The sequence below is a fragment of the Cibotium barometz genome, unplaced genomic scaffold (genome assembly GCF_041138505.1).
Source record: "Cibotium barometz isolate CiBa-2024 unplaced genomic scaffold, ASM4113850v1 ctg539, whole genome shotgun sequence".
Lineage (NCBI taxonomy): Eukaryota > Viridiplantae > Streptophyta > Polypodiopsida > Cyatheales > Cibotiaceae > Cibotium > Cibotium barometz.
The window spans coordinates 148,396-166,679 of NW_028229454.1; the positions used below are offsets into that span (position 1 = coordinate 148,396).

General features: G+C 48.6%; 3 non-coding genes across 3 annotated transcripts; 1 reads left to right on the plus strand and 2 right to left on the minus strand.

The window, feature by feature from the left end:
* Positions 1-3,272: 3,272 nt before the first annotated feature.
* On the minus strand, positions 3,273-3,345 carry TRNAA-UGC (transfer RNA alanine (anticodon UGC)). Its single transcript has one exon. It is a non-coding gene; the product is annotated as a tRNA-Ala (tRNA).
* Positions 3,346-6,491: 3,146 nt separating this feature from the next.
* Positions 6,492-6,564, minus strand: TRNAV-UAC (transfer RNA valine (anticodon UAC)). Its single transcript has one exon. It is a non-coding gene; the product is annotated as a tRNA-Val (tRNA).
* A 9,802-nt stretch (positions 6,565-16,366) lies between these two features.
* TRNAV-UAC (transfer RNA valine (anticodon UAC)) lies at positions 16,367-16,439 on the plus strand. Its single transcript has one exon. It is a non-coding gene; the product is annotated as a tRNA-Val (tRNA).
* The last annotated feature ends 1,845 nt before the right edge of the window (positions 16,440-18,284 follow it).

The following is an 18,284-nucleotide window of genomic DNA, read 5'->3' on the forward strand; positions in this document are numbered from 1 at the left end:
GCTTTCTCCGCTCCGATTGCGGTTTTCGTCTCCGTATTCTTGATTTATCCCTTGGGGCAATCCGGTTGGTTCTTCGCACCCAGTTTCGGTGTAGCAGCTATCTTCCGATTCATTCTGTTTTTTCGAAACCAAAGAATCCATGAGAGGGTCTCGCTTATCGGAATCAGGATCGGGCGGGTAAGCAACTCGTATAGGAAGTGGATTAATGGCAATGTCACTAGTACTTGCAGGAACGCATTGACAACCACACGAAAAGGCGACGCCGACAAATCGTGCGAAAACGGAACCTGGTGGACATGACTACGATACATGCTCGAATGCCAGTCTTCCTTGCAGGAGATGGGCTGGCATGGCTTGATACGTTCGGTTGCACGGCCAGGCAAACGATACAATCTATCGGCTTTACAGTGTGATGGACGAAGCCGTTAAGTCCACTGTGTTTTCGATATCAATAGCCTCGACTTGCCGGATCTAGCCGATGCTAGACGTTAACCTGGTGGTCCTAAGCTGATCTATGAATTGGGTTGGCATTGAACGAATTGGCCAAAGCTGCCAACGATGGCACTACGAGGCCGAAAGCTGGCAAATCGGAGTCTTGGTAAACGGAATTGGCACTCCGGAAAGGAAGCCCTTGTGGTAGGCGTTAAATTCCTTTGGGGTCGGGGCGGGGGTGGGGACTCCCCGTCAACAGGTCCTGTCGACGCCCCAACCAGAGTAACGAACATGCCCTCGGAAGAGATCATGGCAGCGCTTGTGTCGCCGATTAGTTGTAGCCCCGCCCCGTGGATGACATGAACCACGCTGTTGAACTTCTAGCCGGAAGATTAGCTGGTGACAGAACACCGATTTTGTCGAGCGATAGCAGCTTCTGGCGAGGTTTCTCATTACTATTCGGTTTAGGGTTTGTGCGCAATCGCGGAAGGGCATGGCTTAGTCGAGAGGGTGATGACGACCTCCGAGTGGTGGATATGAATGCGGAAGTCGACAATATAATTACAGATATACGTACGCAAGGCGTAATAGCTTACGTAGACAGTTTTCGCAATGAAGACGTTGCGAACATGGTGCAATTGGGAGCATTGGAGATTGGAATTCGGGCTGATACCGCTTCTATCCCAACCTCGGTTTCTTCAGCAGCATCCCCTTCCGGCTCTTCCGCCATCGGCTCCGAATCTGATACCGTTCCTGCCATCGGCTCCGTTTCTGCTACCGGCTCCGCCTTTGCTGAGTCCGGTCCCGTAAATATATACCAAGTGCATAGGCACAATCTAACAGGAAGGGATACAGGTAGGCCTTTAGCCGGAGATGCGGGGACAGCCCCCTTACGGAATGAAGCTGAAAGTAGTGTTTTCACAGAAGGAGTGGAAGGCAGGGAGGTGATGTCCAATCTTATGGCCTGTCATCCATAACCTCACGAGGTGAACCATGTCATTGATATAGAGGGGAAGGGGTCGGACCTTCCCTTAGTGTTGGTTCGTACTGAAGAGGAAGAAACTACAAACTATGGAAATGAAATACAATCAATTATCTACCCAGAGAGAGAGAAAATCCCACATATATCTACCCAGAGAGAGAGAAAATCCCACATACCGAAAGAAAAAGGTCGCAAATGTAGTTAATCCAAGTAAGGGGAATGGCCGAGCCCCTAGTCGGAATCCCGATCAAGAATATACTCGAGCAGCGTATTAGAAATACACCGCGTTCCCGCCCCCATCGCTGAGTATACTGAGTTATCCGGGATGTTGTCGACGATAGGCTTGTGGGTAACCCATATCGATTCCATCTCAGATAGAGCTCTTCTCACGTCATTGCGTCGGGTTTCCGTGAATCTCCGGGCCCCCTCACATCTTGCCAATAAGTTGAAAGCTCTGTTTCTAACTTCCACGGAATCCGCTGCAAAATTATCAGCGGGTTGATGGATGGAAGTTATATCAGGGTTGAAATCCACAAGCTGTGCCAATGTCGTCAGGGCGACATCCTTCATGAAGGAGCAGGCTGCACTCAGTGCCGCTTTGCTTGTGTCATCCAAGGCCGGTGCATCGCAAACGCTGGTCAATATGCCTTTGAAGAAGGCATATTGATTTTCTAGGTCCTCCCGTGCGGATATAGGCGGGCGATCCGGGGATGGATTACATACCCGGCTTAATTCTACCCGGAAAGCCAAGAGGGCGCCTTCATAGCTGCTTCCACCTTCCCCCGCATCTACACAGTGGGCCACGCACTTGCTCCCGGCGACCAAGAACCAGAACCCACACCCTATTAGGATAGGATGAACAAATACGGTACTAATCGTGGCTAAAATACCCTGACGAAAAAGCCATTTCAACAGAACGCCGGACAGCCGATACCCGATCAATTTCTTAATTACGTATGTATCCATCACAAAAGAATAAATCACTCCCTTGGCCGCCCCAACGCAACTAACAAATAATCCTACGTTAATAGCAAGTTTGGCTAATGAGGGATTTCGCACCACAGAAGTGATCGAAGGACTAAATGCGTTTCCAATACCTGCTGCTGCTCCCGCTAATGAAGGATTTCGCACCACAGAAGTGATCGAAGGACTAGATACGTTTCCAGTACCTGCTACTGCTCCCGCTGAGGCCATGGTAGCCGCTCCTGCTCCAATTAATTTCGCACCTTCTAGCGTAACTAACTATTGGGTGTCTGTTAGGGTCACGAGAGGGGCGTGAAATCTTCAGTGAAAGTGTCTGCCGCATCACCATTCATGTGTAAGCTTGTAACTGTTTTAGTTTCAAAAGAGGACTGTTGCTCCATACTTGAAAGTTCACTTTTTTTCATGCAAACCCGAATAAATCAGAACTCTTTAACGCAAATAAAATCAATTCGCGCGTAAATCGTACTTATATTCTGTTGCTCTTCTCTGTCTGTTCTCGATATTCATGGCAGTTTCTTGGCTGGCAGGCAAGCAAAAGGGCTAACCGCATTTCTGGACTCGTGCCCGGCGGGAGTGAAAAGAAAAGTTAGGTCGGGAGGTAGTGCACGCTCGCTGGTCCTGATATCGAAATTCTCGCATTCGTGCCGTGTGTGTCTGGTTTCAATGAATTCCGTATTATGGGTGTGGCAAACGCCGTTAGGCAGGCAACAAGCCGCGTACCCCCGGCAGTATCTTCCGGCCATAATCTGCGTAAAAGAGGTTAGCTTGCCCTCACGGGGTCGCAGCTCTTTGTCCCGGCCATTGTAGCACGTGTGTCGCCCGTCTGCTGGTGGCGCTTTTGGATTTCTATCTAATGTGCCAATCTGTATACGAATGGAGACGATCGGACTTGAACCGATAACTTCATACTTGCAAAACATGCGTTCTACCGATTGAACTACGCCCCCGTCCTCGTTCCATGTGCAGCACGTATCATATGGGCAAACACAAGGGAGCTATTGTTTATACGTGCCCATAGCCCTTTCTTCTTTTTCTAGAGTTTAGACTTTATCCAAGACACGGTCCCATCCCATCACACTGTCGAAACTATGTCATAAGGGTGTGTCGTTGGCAGCAGTAATAGTTCACGAATCTTTTCTCGGTTCACCACTTCGATCGTATCGGCGCTAGAGAGAAGTCGCTTTCTCGGGAGCCTCCTCAAGGCTACCTCATTATTTCGAAACTTCATTCCGCTCCTCTGGCCGCCTCACCCTGTTCTCTGCTCCCCAAGGATACGGGTTGTTGATTGCGCTTGACCGGCACCTCTAGTACGACACATCTTTCAGAATACGAGCGAATGCTCGGATCAGTATTTCTTAATGATTCGAGCTCCTTATTCGATTGAGAAGTACGTGGGGCCAGAATGTATGCGAACCGTTCGACTATGACCTCGTTTCCTGAGCCAGAGGGGGAACCGCGAAATGGGCTGGCAAGAGCAGACAGCAACTCGTTTCACTCTCGTAATTCGGGGGAGAGAAAATTCCCAGGGATTCGAACCCTCAACTTTTGCCTGCTTTTAGAGATCATTATTCCGCCATTGGAACCACTCTCCCAAACCAAGTAGTTATTTCTCTTTCCAATGAGGGGTCCAGTCGAGGCGCCGAGGGCCGCAGGTGTACCGCGTATTCTATTTACCAGTTTCTCCGGAAGGTCATGTCCGGGGACTTTGACTTGATGGTGTGGTGTGACGAGGCGAGAATTCGAATTCTCGCTTTCCGGGAGTTGGTCAAACCCAACCCTAATTGCTCGGATAGCAACCAATGCACATTGCTGAGTGATAAGGTGGTTTTCCGGCTTGCTTTCCTGGAAAAGCCACTCCGCGTGTCCCTGGTGACACTTTCAATCGCCCGCCCTCTGGCTCAAAGGTAAGAAGTATTTCTGCTTTGATCTGAAGTCGGCAACGGACAGGATTCCTTCCACGCTGTGTTCACAGCTTGTGGAGTCACTGTTCGGGAGCGACATTGCGATGAGTTGGATGTATTTAATGCATAGGCCATTTGATGTCCCAAAAGGCATCAGGTATGACCCGCTTCTTGAAGAGGATTGGGTTATGTTCTACATCGGTACCCCTTTAGGGGCTTTGTCCGGGTGGGGAATCTTTGCATTACTGCACCACTTGTTGATACAGCAAGCGGCCTACTTAGTAGGTTCTAGGACGTGGTTCTCCAATTATGCTATCCTCGGAGATGACCTAGTAATAGGTTCGAAGAAGGTGGCAAAGCAGTACTTGCGTCTGCTCAAGGGGTCGAAGTTTCATGGCACAAGTCTCTTGAGTCATCGAACGGTTCACTTGAGTTCGCTTCGCGATTCAAGTGGCAGGGAATTGATATATCCCCGATCTCGTTCAAGCTTGTTACCACTGCTAGAGTTGCTCTAGTCCAGTCTTCTATGCTGGTGACCCGACCTAGGGAGTTCAGAGAGGTTCGCCTCACTGAAATGTTCCGACTCACAACAAATGCGAAATGAACGGAACTTCTTATTTATGAAGCATCTATAACAGTGAATTTCCGGGCACTTGACCGATTCCAAATGAGGATTGGCAGAAAATGAGCCGGGCGAATTAACCCACTCTGTGGGCTCTGAGTGACCTAGACTAATTCCTGAACGCCATGCGTTCACGGCAGGCGCAAAGCGTTTGCCTCGCCGGCGGCGTTTGAGGCGAATAGCCGCCTTGCCGGCGATTGAGGCAAATGATCTATTGTGTGTGAATTGAAGTATATATCACATACACGGTACTGATCACATATGTATTGAGAGGGAACAGTAGGAGTTAGCTATTTAATTGCTCCGCCAATGATTTACGAGACTTATTCGGGCTACTTTCCCTTCCCGTTCTGGGGAAGGCAGTGTTTCTCTATTTCATTCTTATAGGGAAGTTTCAGATAATTATGGTGAGGTTCAGGGAATACCACAACATTGGGTTTTTCATACTCAACCTCCGAATAATGTGGGTAGTAATAGTCTAGACAATGAAAAGAAAAAAGAGAAGTTTTTTTTCTTTCATGATACTTTTCAGGTATCCAATAACCTTTATGACCAAAAAGATAATAGGAAGAATCTTTATGAATAGAGGGATAGGAGAGAGGCCTCGAAAGAGATCATTTTCTTTATTTCAGTTATTCTATCGATTTTCTAATTCATTCTTTTTTTTTTCTGCATTACGCTATGTTCAGTTCGGTAAGATCTCAAGAAGCTTCTTTAATGGGTGTAGGATCACCGCAGGGTACCGTGGAACCGGGAATATTGACTACTTTGGGATTGGCATAAATATGTTTATGATTTATTGGCTATCTGGCTTAGAAAATATGTTCGCGAGAGGGAATGCGAACCGAAATGACGTCCAATCTTTTTTCTAGAAAGGGTAAAAGATTGATGTGTTTCTCTTTAATAGTTTTTAGTAATGGTTCGAGCCTCTATATCTTTCCCTTCATGGGTAATCCGTAAGAGAGGGACGACTTTCACGAAGCATGTGATTTTTCGGAGAAATCTTCAGATTTTCATCTTTCGAATGGTCTTTTCCGGAGCTCCTTTCGGGAAGAGGAGAACCCCAGAATTAGGTCGGCCAGATTCCCAGATTTCCCTCTTTTCCACGATTTTGTCAAAAGCCTCTCTTTTCGAATAAAGGGAAATCCCCACTCCCGAATAAGGGCTCTCTTTCTCGGATTGAGTTTTTTATGCCGAACATTTTCTCTCGTCTAACGACGAATTTTGGATCCTGATGCCAACATATCTGTTTCTGTCCATTACCTTTCCGTCCTCGGTACTCATGGCAGTTCATAGTGCTTGGGCAGAGAACGCTGTTTCCCGCGAGCATTTACCTATATATGCGACGGACCGTATGATAGGGCATAGACTGGAAGAATTCGCGCCTACCCGGAGTTTCCGAGGGCATGCCAAGAGTGATACATTACGAGGGGGTGCCAGATAATGGGCGGGACCCGTGTCGGATGTAAGCCGCAATTGTTGATTTCATAAAAGGGTTAAGCATGGTAATTGATCATTCTATTTTAGATTGATAGGAACTAAGGCGTCCTAATAACCGGGTTTACAGCCCTGGGCAATAACGGACTTGAACCGCTGACTCTCTCGGTGTAAACGAGGCACTCTACCGACTGAGCTAATTGCCCCCACTACTTGAGCTAATTGAACGAAGGGTTTTCACCCCGTTCAACGATTGATTCTTATTCGTAGTTGGGATGCAGGGATAGATTCATTTCCTCCTCGAAGAACTGTACGAACTATTTAGTAGGCTACCGCTCTGCGGACCCTTCGGGGTAATCCCGGGAGGGACTCATCTGCCAACCCTTCGGGACTCAACCAACTATCGATGTCTACGGCAGTTGGGACTGCCCTTCGGGACTGCACTTCGGGGCTCAACCAACTATCGGTGTCTACGGCTAACGAATTCACTTCGTGCCCAAACGAGCACGCAGACACGGGGATTTATTCATACCCTGATCGAATAGGGTGTCGTTCGCAATGACAAGGAACGTTAGCTGGAAACGCGGTCAACTAACGGGCACAAGTGCGGTGCAATATTTGAATGAAGGTGTGACTCTTGGTTGGAGAAGGCCTTGGTCTCTTCTCCATAAGCCGGACCGCCAACGTCAAGGCGAGATCACATTGGTCCAGTCCCCGGAAGCCCAGTGGAAGGGTGAGGTGAGGTGCATCCACTCAGATAGCATGGGGAGGTCGAATGACTGCGGCCACGTCAATCCGCCGCTAGCAATTGTCTAGCTTCTGCTACCAACTGAAACCCCCACCGGTTTCATTTCATCGGGAACCCTTTGACGGGTTCACCGTCTTCTGACTTTACCTACTAGATAATAGATAACCGGTTTACCTACTAGATAATAGATAAGATGAATGATTTGGACTAGCCACTAGAAGAGATCTTTACCTACTAGATAAGTAGCGTTAATCGCGCCGATAAGTAGTACGATCCGGACGGAGTACTGAAAGACTAGATAAGTCGCGCTAATCGCTAAAGACTAGAGCGGGTTACTCCAAATGATCTGCACCTTACAAGATGGTTAAGCCACCACCTGCAACGCTAGATAAGTATGCGAGAAGCCATTCGGCCGATAAGTATGCAGCCAGACCGATAAGTATGCAGTCGGGACCGTCCCGAACCCCACCCCGATAAGCAGTTGGTTACGATCCTGTTCCGTCGTCGGAAAAGGGGTGCTATTCTCACCAATTGTTCCCGGTTCACCTCGTGAGGTTACTTCCCATTCTTAAGCATGGATTATTATACGATAATCTTCGTTTGCTTTTTTACTGCTTTCCTACCGAACTGCAGGACGGGAACGTTTCCCATTCTTAAGCATGGATTATTATACGATAATCTTCGTTTGCTTTTTTACTGCTGACAGCATGTAGTGCGGGGGCAGGGTTCGAACCCGCAGTCTTCAGGTCATGAGCCTGACGAGTTGGCCATTTACTCCACCCCGCGATTGATCTCTCTCGGCTAATTTCCGAATCAACTAGGAATTTATACCAAGGAAATTTATGCAGTAAATAGATGGGCGGAAGAGGGTTGCGGGTTGATGGCCGAGGAGTCCTTTTTATCGGTCCTGCCCCGCATGAAGCAACCTGGTGGAGGTTGCTAAGGACCTATCCGTGAAATATCTGTTATAGGAGGCAAACCACCTATGGGTGATCTATCTCGTTCGATTCCCGTTATCCGCTCACCCGCCCTGCCGGGAGCTCCCACGGAAGGGAGGGTCTCCTTAGTAATTACGTGAGGGGGCCTCCTTCCCCATCTCTTGAGCTAGAATAAACCAGTTGTTACTGATGATAGAGAACTGGCAATTCTTTAGCAGAACGTAGCCGGATTTTTCTATACCTCTTCACTCAATAGCTTTTACTCCTTGATACCCTCAAGTATGTGTGGTTTGATTTTGTCAAGGAGTTCCTTTTCATATTAAGCGATCTGTGTCAAAGGGATCTAGTCCGGGAACCCATTGACCGCCGCGGGGATGACCACAATCTGTCATTCGATAGGGATCGGGGAATATTATGGTTATTTAGGTACCTCGGTAAGCCTAGCGCCGCGATGTGGCGAATACTAAGTAGCGGGATCGGGGTCTGACCCAGATTACGCAGAAGCGGCAACTTCACGATGTTATGCCGGCTCCAATTTTAAGGTGCCACGAAGTGCTTTCATAGCTTTCGGCTAAGCGGCAGACCCAACGCAACTAACGAGTAATCCTACGTTAGTAACGAGCCAAACTCCGCGATAGAAAGGTTCAGTTTCCAGGGAGATTTATCCATCTGTAATGAGAATGACATTGATAAGAGTATAAACAGAAACGTCTCCAGCTTATGTTTCAATGACGAGTGAAGCGATCGAGCTACCTGCACCAGTCTAGTCTAACCTTTTGGCGGCTCTTTCCGATGAACAGAGATATGAATGGGAGACATCTCCAAGGGAAACCTCACGACCTGGTGGTCAACGTGGCGATAATGACATTTATCAATATGCCACTGATTACTTACTGGGATCGTCATAGATGATTAATGCGTGCATTCCATGATCTCTAGAAGACTCTCCCATAGCACGACCAGGATATAGTGCCGGGCCGATTCTATTGTTCCCGGTAAAATTCGGGTGGAATCTTGCCATCCGGGGACGGATCTCTCTCGGGCGGCGGGCGTGTACCGCATCCGCAATTTGAGCAACGCTTGAAGTCACTGCCCCCCAAGTGAAACCTCATCGGGTCCCTCTTATTCGATATGAGATTGTACCCCCTCATGAGCACTTTGTGCCCCTCTGTTTCGGGGGTTTGGTAGCGGTATTTAAGATAAGGACCTCGGCACCTCGGTGGGTTACCTTCCATCTGTTAAAGTATAAAGTACGTATCTAAGATTTCTTTCCTGGCCTTGCTCGCATTTGCGTATTGGGGATGCAACCTGACTGCCCTCTCTAGTGCGCTCCATACCACCGTTTTCTGTAGCTTAGATAAGTGGTCGATCCCCAACTCTCTGTCTTTGATCGGTATATTTATAGTGTTTGCCAGGCACTGACTATATTTGCGGAAGAGTTTCCGGGGCCTAGACTTATGCCTGGCTGCCGAAGTACGTACACGACTCGAGTAAATAAACAGCCCAGGACGTGACGATAAATCTGACCAGTTATCTGCGAGAGAATGATAACGAAAAAAGCCCATAATGACGTAGTTGTAATACTGTATGATTTAGTCATGGCTGTTACCCTTTAGTGTTGTTACAGATTCGGGTTTTCGCCCCCCTTGTGACGGCATGTGTATCTTGTACGGTCTAGTGATTACTCTATCTACAGAAGCTTTCATGTAGACGGACGCAATTCTTGGTTTTCATATAATAGAGCTGATTCTTTGCCCGGAGCCCCGCTCGATACGAGTTCCCTTCAGGCTAATGGTTGTTCCTAGGAATGGGGTTTCTCCGCTGCACAGGTGAGTAATTTTTGTTTTTCCCTTCCATTCCGGGCGCTCTCTCGGGAGTTCTGCCATCTCTGCTTCCGGCTGCTTTGCTTTTGACAGTGGAGCGGTTACTCCGATGATAGAATTGTCTACATGACGAACATGTTTTGGTCGTCGGAAGTCCTTGTCGTTCATTATCGTAGCGGGTGTCTGTTTCTGTCGACTTTCCAATTCCGCTACCCGTTGAGCTTGTCCTTTCTTCCGAGCGTACCTCAGCCTGAAGGTGATTTTCATCCACTTGCTATTTTTTTTCCAGAAAACGCTTCGCGTTTCCTATCCTACGGGCCTTTCCCCGCCACGGTTAAATCTCCGGATTTTTTCTATCACCCGTCAATCGAGCTCGTTATGGTAGATACTTGCCAGTATCGGGGATATGTTATTCCCCTGCAGAATCTCTTTTTTTTTTGCGAACAAAGCGGGCAACCTAAATTACCTTTCGGGCCACCTTCGGGGCCCTAGCCAACAGGCTGCCTTTGTGGTGTTGAATCCGCATTTGCCCGCGCGTAGTGTTCTTCGGATAAGTCTCATCGATTTATTGTCTCCGATCCTTCTCCCTATGATTTCGGTTAGTATACGCGAATTGATGGTGCCATAGCAGTTGCTTGTGCCTCCCCTAATTGCCCACATAGCGGCTTTGAAATTGGTGCGTATGCTTTCGAGTGCAGTACGACACGATTTTCTCGATTGGAACCCGTGCGACATTTTGCTGAATGTCGGTTCATATACCACTTCCAAGATCATCCTCGGTGCTTCGAGAACGATCTCATCCGGGATTACGTTCAAGGGTCGGGATTCGCTCTGTCCATGAGGAGGAAGGCCTCGCCCATAAGGAAATTTCTCCGTTCTCAGTTCCTCTTGGACTTAGTTAATCCAGTCCGCTGGGATGCTATCCAACGTCTGGCCTAACATAGCTGGGGTGGGGCGGTGCGATTAGACGTTACCCACCGCTATGAGTAGTGGATCTCTGTCCAAAGGTAAGGAATACGGTTGGTAATTTTTATGTTTTGGATTGACCTGGTTCGTTCGATAGATTTAGTTGAGGTAGTTCGGCACCCACGACGTTGGTGTGCAGAGGTTCCTTAACTTGAGTTTCTCCAGCTCCTGTGAACATGATGGCGTATGTCTTGAAGTGGACCTCTCTAACCGGTTGGGCCTTCGACCCACTACGGCCATTCCTAGTTTGGCTTTGATAGTGCTATCCCAAGGGGCGCCGAAATAAGGATTATTGAGAGATCTCGTCGAGACCGGGTCGCCGTGCATCGCTCGGTTAGAATTTAGTGACCTAACCTTAGTGGTTCTTCTTACCGAAGTAGTAAAGGGCTTTTCGGAATCCTCCCGTTGCCCAGTTGCACCTTTGGGGTCCCCCCTTAAGCAGATCTCTCTCACCCTGCTCTTCGGCGCCTCAACTTTACCTCGTGGAGTTTTTCTACCGAAATATGAGGCCAAGGGACTCCCCCATGTAGTCAAACTTCGAGTCGCACAATGAAGATTAAGGCCTATTACCCTGCCATCATCGGCAGGAGTTCGTGTAAAGAACCGGTGTGTCATATATATATCGGTAATTATCCAGTTGAACCTAGAAATCTTTATTCCAGCAAACGCAGCGGTAATCGTAAGGGTCGAGGCCACCCCGCCCTCCGAACCGGACGTGAAGGTCTCCCCTCATCCGGCTCTCCACAGAACTTCGAATGGGTTAATCGGTTATAGCTTCTTTAAATTCACCTCGTGCGCAATCACCGGATCCGAATGATCGGAGGTAACTAGACCCCTATACATCTGGACACGATGGTGGTGACATGGAGGAGAGGGATCCGCTTTCGGTTCGGTGCCGACTGAATGGCAGCCAGGCCTGATAGTCTTTATTTATCCCAAAGTTCACCGCTTCGACCTCACGGAAATGGTCGAGATGTCTCACTAACTTACGGACGTGATAAATCTCAATGTCCAAGTTCTTGCGTCCCAGCACGGCACTGGCTAGGTTGGTCCAGAGTTGCTTGGGGAAGCGAATCCAGTCAGGGTTGAGAGACTTGAATTCACCGGTGATCTGAACTTTCACATTCACACCCTTCCCCGAGCTTCTGATCCCAGCTGAAGGCATCAACGAGATCTTTCTGTCTCTTTTACCTACATACTCCAGGTTTCTACTGAACCTCTGAATTATTTCCTGACTTGTGCCTACCCGCCGAAACGGGGATGGCGGGCCATTGGATATGATAATCCACTATTGCCTTCGCCAAGTGAAAATTATCGCGAATATGATAATACTGCAGCATTCCGCGACCGACGGCATTGTACCATCAGATCCCATCCGGGTGGAATGGATTTCCCGATCCTCCGTAGTGAGTAGGGTTTCCGGGGGCGATACGAGACCTCTCTGCTTGCCTTGATTTATGGTAGATTTGCTTCTTCAGAGCTAGAACCTGTAGTGGAACGTAATTGTATTTCTCTGTACCCCTCGGAAACAAAGCATGAGGCTTTTTTTTCAAGAAATTGCACGGGGAAAGCGCCCGGGTCGGGTCTCCCTTCGGGACCCGAAGGATCCCTTCCCCGGGAGACCCCCTCTGGCCCGGAGAAAGGAGGATAAAGCGCTTGCCGCTTTCTTAGCTCCTGGCCGCTTTCCCGAACCCCGGAAGACGAGGCAAGTACGAGGTAAGCGCGGCAGGCGTTCCTTTACCTCATTCCATTCAGGAGAGGGATACCCTTCAGAGCGGAGCGCGCAAAAGCGCTTCTCCAGGGCCAGGGATGAAGCGCCGAGTTGCTAGAGTTCCCGCCCGTTAGGGAACCCGGCCTTTGGCCCTCTCCCTCCGGTCTCGTGGTGACCACTTGACCTTCGGTCTCGTGGTTCTATCCCCTCCCTTCCAGAGTTTCCCCCTGAGACTGTAGGCACTTTCCCGCCTCGCCCCCCCGTCCTCGGGTAATTCGGCCGCGAAAAGACGCCAGGTTTCCCGTTTGAGAAGGGAGCAAGAGAGCTGACTGGCCGATTTATCCCTCGAAGGGTCTCCGGGCGCCTTCCGCAAAGCTCTCGCCAACATGGTCACAGCTCTCTTCCTGAGAGCCGCCCCGAGCCGCTTCTCACGGATCTCAGCCATATAGCGAGCCGTGTTTCTCACTCTCAGGCGCCACTCGCGTTGTTTCGAGGAGATTCAAGGCCAATTCTTGATCGAGGGCACCTTAATACGCATACCCCAAAAAAAGGTAGCTTTTCCAAAAGCAATATGCTTTGCTCTAGTCGCCATGCTTACCTCTAACCGTAGCTGATTTCACAAGAATTCGGTAATTCTGTCCCAAATCCCTCTCACCAAATTCGCGTAACCGGCAATTCCTGGCAATGAGTCGTCCGCGTAACGCACGTATTTCACCCGAATGGATTTGGGGTCCTTGAACGGGGAGATGCCCGCCTTTCTAGCCGCCCTCTTGGCCATAACTGCGATCGATATTCCCTTCCAGGGAGGGAGTTTCATAATATGCTGATTGGCTTCGAAGCGGGGATATGCCCTATTCCTTCTGCGGAGCTTACAGGTCTTGGTAGTGTCATATTGTCTAACCAATGAATCAATGAACACGTCTAGCTCGTGGGGGTGGATGTTACATAGAGGGGGCGAAACGATACTCCCCTGCGGTACTCCTTCATTCGGGTTAGGCCTTCCTCGCTCACCCCCCATTAGACTCGCCTCAGAAAGACGGTCTAACAGAAGCATGAACCCAGGATCTTCCATCCTTCGTTCAATGGAAGACTTAGGGATGTTCTGATCAATGGAATCGTAACCTTTCTCGATGTCGAGCTCTAACAACCAAGAGATGCCTGTCCATTTTTTTGTTATGAACTCCAGTCCCATGTGACACCCTCTGTTCGGCCCGAACCCATGCGAGTAATCCTTTAAGGTACTTTCATACACGCCTTCTGGAGCTATTCGAACAGCTTCCTGCACGACCCTGTCCCTCGGTGAAGTTATGCGTTGCGGCCTTCCAGTTTTCTCAGGCTCTGATATCACGACACGTCGAGCGGGTTGAACTCCCTCGAAACTTTCATCCCGAATAGCTTGGCAAGTCTCATTAACCCATCGATCAAAGATTCGGGGGTTTACCCACTCCGGTTTTGCCAGAAAACTCTGGGGTTCCCTTCCTTCGTCTCCGCCTGGAGCCAAATTCTCAGGGGTTGACCTGGGGCGCTCATAAGCCGCCCGAACGACATTGGGGTCACTCACAATGCGACAAAGGTTTGTATGTTCCCCTGGCTCATTCTTAACCCATCGAATCTCTACCCTTCAGTGAAAGCTTCTGCTTCCCTTAATACCCGCCATACGACTAGTATCTGCCATACGATATTGGACATGGGGTTTGCAAAAGATCCCGGAGCCTTGAGGAAATCCCCAAAAGCTCTGGCGGAGATCGTTATTTTCCCGTGCTCCAGCCATTTCGCCCCCTAGACTCTTAACCGTACGTATAAATACGATGGCGTAGCCACATCTTGAGGATGGTAGAGGGCCGCTACTTCCTACCACGACAGGAACCTGGCATACCATGATCCCAGTAGCTGCGCCCATGCATCTCCCCGTGCATGCCCCGCCGCCGGAGGGGAGCCTGTAACGGGACTCGTTGACTTACGCTCTGGCTAGCGCTACACCAACTTCGGTCTTCACGCCCTTACTGTCCTTCGGGTGGGTGGAGTTGGGTTTACCGCTTACCCACCATGGAGCTTGGGGCCAACGGGTCGTAACGTGCTCTTCGCGCGTGATGGCCGCCCCAACGCCCTTCCCCAGAACTGCACCTTCGAAACAAGTACTACCTGAAAAAGAAATGAGCTCTTTCATGCGTTCCATTCCCGTGTGTTCGTGAGATTCTCTCTTGTATTCATAGCTTTCTCTTCTTTACGGTGGTTTTGGCGCAGTAAAAAAGCAAACAAAGATTATCGTATAATAATCCATGAATATTCGAAAAAGCGTAGCCATTCATATTACACCTTTTACTTAATAACCACCTGCGAATTGATGACCTCCTTGTGGGGTTGGTAGCGATCGAACGATCAAAGGCGTTGTACCAGCTGTATTTGCACTTTCTCTGTTCGGTGCTTTTGTCGTTAGCACTCTTTTGTTCATTAATCAAGCGTGTTCGTTCCGTCCGGGCATCCTAGTAAGACGCGGAACACCCGATCCCATTCCGACCTCGATATGTGAAAAGCGTTTTCTGCCATATGTACTGATAATTTTCGGGAGACGTGGTTCGACAGCCCGGACCCCGGGTTTCAAATCGTATATGCGATTGCCTTCAGATGCGAATCTGGTATCGGCCAGAAACTTTTTCCTTCTTTACCAGTAAAAAAGCAAACGAAGATTATCGTATAATAATCCATGCTTAAGAATGGGAAGTAACCTCACGAGGTGAACCGGGAACAATTGGTGAGAATAGCACCCCTTTTCCGACGACGGAACAGGATCGTAACCAACTGCTTATCGGGGTGGGGTTCGGGACGGTCCCGACTGCATACTTATCGGTCTGGCTGCATACTTATCGGCCGAATGGCTTCTCGCATACTTATCTAGCGTTGCAGGTGGTGGCTTAACCATCTTGTAAGGTGCAGATCATTTGGAGTAACCCGCTCTAGTCTTTAGCGATTAGCGCGACTTATCTAGTCTTTCAGTACTCCGTCCGGATCGTACTACTTATCGGCGCGATTAACGCTACTTATCTAGTAGGTAAAGATCTCTTCTAGTGGCTAGTCCAAATCATTCATCTTATCTATTATCTAGTAGGTAAACCGGTTATCTATTATCTAGTAGGTAAAGTCAGAAGACGGTGAACCCGTCAAAGGGTTCCCGATGAAATGAAACCGGTGGGGGTTTCAGTTGGTAGCAGAAGCTAGACAATTGCTAGCGGCGGATTGACGTGGCCGCAGTCATTCGACCTCCCCATGCTATCTGAGTGGATGCACCTCACCTCACCCTTCCACTGGGCTTCCGGGGACTGGACCAATGTGATCTCGCCTTGACGTTGGCGGTCCGGCTTATGGAGAAGAGACCAAGGCCTTCTCCAACCAAGAGTCACACCTTCATTCAAATATTGCACCGCACTTGTGCCCGTTAGTTGACCGCGTTTCCAGCTAACGTTCCTTGTCATTGCGAACGACACCCTATTCGATCAGGGTATGAATAAATCCCCGTGTCTGCGTGCTCGTTTGGGCACGAAGTGAATTCGTTAGCCGTAGACACCGATAGTTGGTTGAGCCCCGAAGTGCAGTCCCGAAGGGCAGTCCCAACTGCCGTAGACATCGATAGTTGGTTGAGTCCCGAAGGGTTGGCAGATGAGTCCCTCCCGGGATTACCCCGAAGGGTCCGCAGAGCGGTAGCCTACTAAATAGTTCGTACAGTTCTTCGAGGAGGAAATGAATCTATCCCTGCATCCCAACTACGAATAAGAATCAATCGTTGAACGGGGTGAAAACCCTTCGTTCAATTAGCTCAAGTAGTGGGGGCAATTAGCTCAGTCGGTAGAGTGCCTCGTTTACACCGAGAGAGTCAGCGGTTCAAGTCCGTTATTGCCCAGGGCTGTAAACCCGGTTATTAGGACGCCTTAGTTCCTATCAATCTAAAATAGAATGATCAATTACCATGCTTAACCCTTTTATGAAATCAACAATTGCGGCTTACATCCGACACGGGTCCCGCCCATTATCTGGCACCCCCTCGTAATGTATCACTCTTGGCATGCCCTCGGAAACTCCGGGTAGGCGCGAATTCTTCCAGTCTATGCCCTATCATACGGTCCGTCGCATATATAGGTAAATGCTCGCGGGAAACAGCGTTCTCTGCCCAAGCACTATGAACTGCCATGAGTACCGAGGACGGAAAGGTAATGGACAGAAACAGATATGTTGGCATCAGGATCCAAAATTCGTCGTTAGACGAGAGAAAATGTTCGGCATAAAAAACTCAATCCGAGAAAGAGAGCCCTTATTCGGGAGTGGGGATTTCCCTTTATTCGAAAAGAGAGGCTTTTGACAAAATCGTGGAAAAGAGGGAAATCTGGGAATCTGGCCGACCTAATTCTGGGGTTCTCCTCTTCCCGAAAGGAGCTCCGGAAAAGACCATTCGAAAGATGAAAATCTGAAGATTTCTCCGAAAAATCACATGCTTCGTGAAAGTCGTCCCTCTCTTACGGATTACCCATGAAGGGAAAGATATAGAGGCTCGAACCATTACTAAAAACTATTAAAGAGAAACACATCAATCTTTTACCCTTTCTAGAAAAAAGATTGGACGTCATTTCGGTTCGCATTCCCTCTCGCGAACATATTTTCTAAGCCAGATAGCCAATAAATCATAAACATATTTATGCCAATCCCAAAGTAGTCAATATTCCCGGTTCCACGGTACCCTGCGGTGATCCTACACCCATTAAAGAAGCTTCTTGAGATCTTACCGAACTGAACATAGCGTAATGCAGAAAAAAAAAAGAATGAATTAGAAAATCGATAGAATAACTGAAATAAAGAAAATGATCTCTTTCGAGGCCTCTCTCCTATCCCTCTATTCATAAAGATTCTTCCTATTATCTTTTTGGTCATAAAGGTTATTGGATACCTGAAAAGTATCATGAAAGAAAAAAAACTTCTCTTTTTTCTTTTCATTGTCTAGACTATTACTACCCACATTATTCGGAGGTTGAGTATGAAAAACCCAATGTTGTGGTATTCCCTGAACCTCACCATAATTATCTGAAACTTCCCTATAAGAATGAAATAGAGAAACACTGCCTTCCCCAGAACGGGAAGGGAAAGTAGCCCGAATAAGTCTCGTAAATCATTGGCGGAGCAATTAAATAGCTAACTCCTACTGTTCCCTCTCAATACATATGTGATCAGTACCGTGTATGTGATATATACTTCAATTCACACACAATAGATCATTTGCCTCAATCGCCGGCAAGGCGGCTATTCGCCTCAAACGCCGCCGGCGAGGCAAACGCTTTGCGCCTGCCGTGAACGCATGGCGTTCAGGAATTAGTCTAGGTCACTCAGAGCCCACAGAGTGGGTTAATTCGCCCGGCTCATTTTCTGCCAATCCTCATTTGGAATCGGTCAAGTGCCCGGAAATTCACTGTTATAGATGCTTCATAAATAAGAAGTTCCGTTCATTTCGCATTTGTTGTGAGTCGGAACATTTCAGTGAGGCGAACCTCTCTGAACTCCCTAGGTCGGGTCACCAGCATAGAAGACTGGACTAGAGCAACTCTAGCAGTGGTAACAAGCTTGAACGAGATCGGGGATATATCAATTCCCTGCCACTTGAATCGCGAAGCGAACTCAAGTGAACCGTTCGATGACTCAAGAGACTTGTGCCATGAAACTTCGACCCCTTGAGCAGACGCAAGTACTGCTTTGCCACCTT